This window comes from Mesoplodon mirus (assembly GCF_964341445.2).
Source record: "Mesoplodon mirus genome assembly, chromosome: 5".
In the NCBI taxonomy this organism is placed as follows: Eukaryota; Metazoa; Chordata; class Mammalia; order Artiodactyla; family Ziphiidae; genus Mesoplodon; species Mesoplodon mirus.
The window spans coordinates 25,445,677-25,452,388 of record NC_138980.1 but is presented as its reverse complement, the minus strand read 5'-3'; the positions used below and the strand labels follow the sequence as shown (position 1 = coordinate 25,452,388).

The following is a 6,712-nucleotide window of genomic DNA, read 5'->3' as shown; positions in this document are numbered from 1 at the left end:
ACTTGAGAACTATGGTGTCCGGGAGACTCATCCTATGGTTCAGGTTGTCCTGACGGGGTGTCCAGTGTATTCTGAGAATCAGGATATTTAGGAGGGGCCAGAATGTACTTGTGTTTTTAGTTTTTTAGTTTCCTGGAAAGAGGTCTGTGGGAATCACCCACGTACTGAGACACAAGGCAGGCCCTACTCCTCAACTCCATTTGCACAAACTCTCCCTCTCCCTCTCCCCTCATGATGAGGTTCTGAGGAGGAGTCTCAGGAGGAATGCATTTTCTCTTCCTTCCCCTGCCTGCTCCCAGGAGGGGATTTAACAGGATAAAAGAATTTGGTCCTCTGGGAATATGAGCTCTTGACCCCAGTCCCTAGACCCTCCAACAGAGCACCTTCCCTCATCTGGCTTGTGATCCTCCCCTGATGCTGGGGGCTATGGCGACCAGGCAATGATTGGATAGGCTCACAGGGGTGAGGAACAGGTCACTCCTCCAAGGCTCAGGGAGAAAGAGTTAGTGTGGGATTGCAAGCTGGGAAAGTAGGCATCTGAGAGCAAAAGGAGAGAATGGCATCCCAGAGAGAGAAGGTGCAGGCGGAGAAAAGTGCAGACTAAAACAGAGAAACAGGGTGAGGGCAAGGCAGAATGAGATGATACTCAAGCAAAGGAATGGGGAATTAGAAATAGAAAGAAAAGTTAGAAAAAGGAGAGAGAGAAAAAGGTCTATCTATCTATATCTACACAGGGAGAGAGATTCAGAGAGAGGTATAAACAGGGGGAAAGCAGTGAAATACAAGGCATAGAGGGGAACAGAAACAGAGAAAGACTGATCCAGAATCAGGGACAGGAGACTGAGCTGACTTTGGCCTTGTTTTGAGCCATGGATGCAGAAGGGAAGAGTGAGCAGGGTAAACAAAAGAAGGGGCGAGTTTGCAGCAGTCTCTGGCCCGAGGGCTACGCAGCCGCTGGGACTTTGACCTCCACGGTGGGTGAGTGAATCTCTGCGGTGGTCCTGAGGAGACAGCAGGTGTGCATGCTCCATGCCCAGGCTCCATGGGGCGATGGTTCACCACGAGGAAAGTGAAGACGAGAAATAAAAAACCAGAATCCTAGAATGTTAAAACAAGGGAATCTTAGAACACATGGGCCGATACAACTCCTTTGCTTTACAGAGTGGCACACTGAGACCCTGACGGATGAGGAGGTGGCACAGGCTGAGCTAAAAGCTGTCTCCTCACTCCTGACCTCAGAGTTTGCTCACTGCACTGCTTTCTCCAAGGAAGAGAGTTGGAGGGGCCAGGGCTTTGGATCTGAGGAGAGCAGGGGGCTAAGGTGGACAGTGAGCACTGGGTAGGGACTACTGCCTGGGTCCCCATGGGGATGGGATCCTCACTCCAGATATCTTTTCTCAGTGTGTGCCTCCCAGGTGTTTCCTTTTGCTCCTGTTCTCTATTCCCCAGCTGGCTCTCAGACTAATTAGTGTGGGAGCTTAGTGAGTCTGTAGGGAGAAGAGGCAGGCCTTTCCCATGAGCTCAGGTTCCTGCAGCCTGGTGGCCAGGCCAGGACTGGGATAGGGGAGAAGATGAAATGTATGTGTGAGGAGGGTGTGTCTGAGCAGAAGAGTGAGGAATGTTTCATCTTCCCAGGTGGAGGGAATAGGACAATGGGAACAATATAAAGGTTTAAGTTGCATGTGAACCATGAGAGCAGGGAGCAAGTCATAGGGGTCTTACACAGAGACCTGGGCAGTTTGTAAGGTTGTCAGAGCGAATAGGAGATCCACAGGGTGAGACCCAAGAAGGTGGTATGTGTGCTGAGAGAGATGAAAGGCTATGGAGGGGCATGCCTTACATGGGGATGCATCTGGGGGAGTGTAATGGGGAGTGGGCACAAGGTGCAGAAGTGAGGCAGAGGGAGTGTGAGTGCCTAGGACAAGTGAGACTGAGGGGCAGACTTCATGTGGAGAGGGCAGCATGGGTTAAGGGAATCAGAAGTGAAGCAGGGCCAAGGCTGAGCTGGATTCAGCTAATTCTGAAAGCTGAAGAATTTCTGGTCAGGGCAGAGTATATGAGCAATACACTGGGTTCTAGTAGAAACTGGGGGTTCCAGCATATGTGGTCTGGGATGGATGGGTGGATCCATGCGGCAGCAAACTCTCCTCCACCCTCCTTCTCAGACATGAGCACTCAGCCCTACAGGAACCTCTCTGGTGTAGGAGTGGGGAGACCAAGTCTTTGCTCACAAGGAGAACAGAGGGGTCGCCCACACTCCTGGCGCCGCCAACGCACCACCTTCAGTCCAGCGCATTTGGAACAGCTGGAGTCAGCTTTTGGGAGGAACCGCTACCCTGACATTTGGGCCCGAGAAGGCCTGGCCCAGGACACAGGTCTCAGCTAGGCCAGAATCCAGGTGATGGCCCAGGATCCTCCACCCACCATCCCCTGAAGAAATGCAGATTCGGTGATTGGGAACTACTGGGGCATAAATTCTCAGGGCACTATAACCCTAACCCAAATGTTCACCAGAACAGAGTTTTACCCAACAGTCAGCATAACCTCATCTACGTCAGGAATTTCACTGGAGTTTAACCTTGGGGCTAACCTAATCTAACTTGAATTTCAATGTCAAACCCCAACCTTAACAGTGATGTGAACTCCAACAGAAATTCAATCCTAACTATTCACACACGTATGTAACCTTGTCCCTAACCATGGTCTTGAAACTCAACCTGATGCTTGCTCAATTCTAACCATAGAGTTACTTAATCTTAAGAATAAACTGTACCCTAAACCTAACCTGGTCTGTAACAATTAAACTCATCCATAGTCTTAGTCTCTAATAACCCTAGAGGAAATTTCCCATTCTCTGTGGAGGTGAAATGCCACTGTGTCATGTTTATCTCTTTCTTTTTACAAGTTGACATTTCTTACTCACCCAAAGTTGTAGCAGGGCAAATTTAGATATGGATTGGGGGAACGGTGTGGGTCTTGCTTTGTCACTAGTCCTGGTTCAGCTATGCCTTCTGCAAGAGCTTTACTTCCTCTGGGGATGTGGGGGAGTCTTATGCCCTGTACCAGTCTGTAGCTGCATATGACAATGCCACCTATTTGAGAGAGGGGCTCTAATGTGGCTATTCTCCCTCCTCCTCAGGTCTGGTTCCAGAACCACAGACCTAAGCAGAGGAAGCAAGAGCGGTCACTGCTCCAGCCACTGGCCCATCTGCCTCCTGCCACCTTCTCCGGTTTCTTGCCTGAGCGCCCTGCTTGCCCCTACTCCTACCCAACACCACCTCCCCCAATGACCTGCTTCCCTCACCCCTACAACCATGCCCTTCCCTCACAGCCTTCCACTGGTGGTTCCTTTGCTCGACCCCACCATTCTGAAGACTGGTACCCCACCCTGCACCCAACCCCTGCTGCTCATCTGCCCTGCCCTCCACCCCCATCCATGCTTCCCCTCATCCTTGAGCCACCCAAGTCCTGGAACTAAAGTTAAACAAGTACTGATAAGGTAATTTCCCAGCCTGTGACCCTCACAAAACACAGAAAACTAGGTGGTTTCCTTTCCTTCTAAGGGCGCAGTAGAAATATGGTGAATGACAGCTCAGAGACTGGGAATGTTAAAATGGGAGATCATGATGAAGGCTCACTGAACTGATTAATTGAGTGAATTTAAGGAGGTGAAACTACTGGAAGATATAGGTAAAAAGCCCCAGTGGAGGTGACTGGTGGAAAAGTGACATTGAGGGAAGCAGTGGGTGCTGCTGGTGGCTGGAAATGGTTGAAGGGGATAGAACTTTTGGGACTTCACTCATTGAGATCACAGTTGAGGACCTTCATCCCCATTGTTTCTAGCTGATTTCAATAAGGCTTTTGATTTAATGTCTACCTATACATCCCTTCCCCATCACCACCATCCGAATCCATCATTAAGTTTTATTCATTCTATCCTGGAAATAGCTCTTGAATTTATTCCTCTCCTTTCTGTTCCAGCAGACACTTTTTTTTCTGGCCCCACGTTTTCTAATTAATCCTCCTCCTTGGTTCCCTTAGCTCCAGTCTTTCCCACTTCCAAAAGGCTTTGTAAAGCTGATCATCAAATATTAGCTCTCCAGTGTTTTATAAACAATAAATAAGTAATACCTGATTTGCTAAGCCTGTAAGACTCTTCAGCGTTACCTTCAACGTAACTTTCAAGTCACCTGCATGTGGCTTTGTTATTGAGCAAGGGCTCCTGTGACTACAGCACCGAAAGCCAAACTCTGACAGCTGATGTTTGCAATAAAGTAAGGGTTTATTGCAGGGTGCCAAGCAAGGGAGTGGGAGACAAGCCTCAGATCTGCTCCAACTTGGCCTTTGAGTTGGGAGTGTTTTTAAAGAAGAAGAAAAAAGAAGTTGGGATTAACCATCATCTTGTGACATCTCTTAATCATAGTTGTGGAAGTCAGGATGTTTCCAGTTTACAATTCTCTAGTCACCTGGGGGATCTGTGAGCTCATCCTGCTCTGGAGAAACAACCTGATTTTGTGTGTTAATGATGATATCTACAACAGCAATTTTAGTACATTAATGATGTTATAGACAAGAGCAATTTTAGTCATCTGATTCTGTTTGATTAGTGTTCAGTTAGCACAGGATTGAGGTCAGAAGAGGCAAACAAGGCAATAAAGTTTTGAGTAGAGAGATTAATCAGAAACTCACAAAGGGAACTCAATTTTAGAGGGGCTCAGTTTCAGTTTGTGATAGAGAAGAAACAATTTGATTAAGGGCAAACTTTTCCAAGAGCAAACCGTGAGTCTTGAGGTTCATAAGAGGTCATTCCCAGAAAAGACTCTGCTGTGAAGTGCCTTAGTCTGAGCTCTCCTAACAGAAACATGCTGTGGCCTAGTTGGTTTGCCATTTATATACCATATTGCTTATCATGTACTTATTTTACTCATAATTTACTTATTTATAAGTAGGTCTACCTCACTTATGGGCACATACATAGAAGAATTCTGAGGAAACAAGCCTCTGGGGATTTTATTGGCAGTTTTTTGTATGTATTATATTTTAAAAGTCTGGAATTGAAACCTCTGTGATGCACAATTCCATTTCCATGTAATTATCCCCTTGTGCCAGACTGCCTTCCTGAAAGATAAAACTGGTTTGCATGCCTCCCAAAATGTCAGTGTCAGTTTCAGCACATCCTTATCGACATTGATCATTTTGGACAATTTTTTGACTGAGAGTCATGTCTCCTAGTTGGTTATTTTTTCAGTTTTCATTTAATCTATTGCTAGTGAATGTTAAAAATAGTTTCATGTTTATTGACAATTTACATTTTTTTCTCCTCTGCATTGCTTTTCTGAGTTATTTGTGAATTGATCTAGTCATCTCTTATTAGTGCTTGAGGAACCCCAAGTGAGAAATCTCCCCTTAATTTTACTGCTTCACCATGTTTTCCTCATTATTTGGATCAAAATACTATGCCTTGAATCATTTTAAATTTATTTTAGTTTGTGCGATAGAATAGTCATCCAATTTCCCCTCAATCAGCTAGCTGGTTTTTCCAATATAATTTATTTAACAGTCTAACTTTGATCTGTAAAAACATTTTTCCACACACTAAGACCTCATATGGGACAGTTGTAGACTCTTAATTCTTTCCCACCAATTAGCTTCTCTATTCTGATATCAGTACCATAGTGTCTTAATTACCAAAAATGTAAGGGTCTTTAAAATGTTAAATTTTCTTATCCAAATACAAGGTGTGTCTTGTTATTTTTTCCAGATTTCTCTTATGTCCCTCAGGAAACTTCTTGGTACTTTTTATAAAACAAATCTTAATAAGAGTTTTATAAATTACAAAAGTTATATAGGGTCTTTGTAACAGTCAACCCAAAAGATTTATATACATATAAGACATATATATTATATAAATGAATATATATTATACATGAATATATATTTATACATATTAACCTGGATTAATCACAAAACCCCATGTTAAGCAAATTCACCTCAACGTGAGATAAACATTAGTAGTGTGTATCTTTCCACAACTTATTGTGCTCATAGAAAAATATATAGACATACACATGTAACAGGGAAGAACAAAATCTGACTCCACGTTGGATCTGTTTCTTTTACTTTAACCTTTGCTCTCCATTAATTTTTATTACTATAATCACTAAAAGGCTGATGTCTATAGCTATAGGCATACATAATGGCCTCCCTCGGGGAACCCTGACCCTCTGCCTGAATATTAAACTAAAGTGCCTTTGTTCAGCTCACAAGGAAACACCCTGACCCTGCCCAACTGTGAATGGCTGCAGAAAAGAAGAAATTAACACAGCCCCTCCCTGAGGCTGGCCAAAAACCAGGAGATATTTTGCAAGACTTATGGCCTTTTACTTTACTTCCTCACCTCCTCCCCTTCTCTGTTCTATAAAAAAGAGCTAGCATCCAGACCCTGATAAGATGTTACTCTAGGATATTAGTCTGCCAACTTCTCATCTGCCTGCTTTCCAAATAAAGTTGCCATTCCTTGCCTCAACACCTCATCTCCTGATTTATTTGCCTGTTATGTGGCAAGCAGAGTTAGCTTGGACTCAGTAACACATACACTAATATTTTTTCCTTTTCAAAAATAAAAATGAGATCCTACTGTAAGTGGATATAGATATAAAAACATCCTTCAACTGGATCACATAGATTTTTATTGTTTTCATTCCATTAACTG

The 6,712-nt window shown here is 44.2% G+C and overlaps 1 pseudogene across 1 annotated transcript; it reads left to right on the top strand.

The window, feature by feature from the left end:
- The first annotated feature begins 869 nt into the window (after window positions 1–869).
- Window positions 870–3,478, top strand: LOC309805103 (homeobox protein prophet of Pit-1-like; annotated as a pseudogene). Its single transcript has 3 exons — window positions 870–978; window positions 2,166–2,398; window positions 3,140–3,478. The product of its transcript is annotated as a homeobox protein prophet of Pit-1-like (transcript).
- The last annotated feature ends 3,234 nt before the right edge of the window (window positions 3,479–6,712 follow it).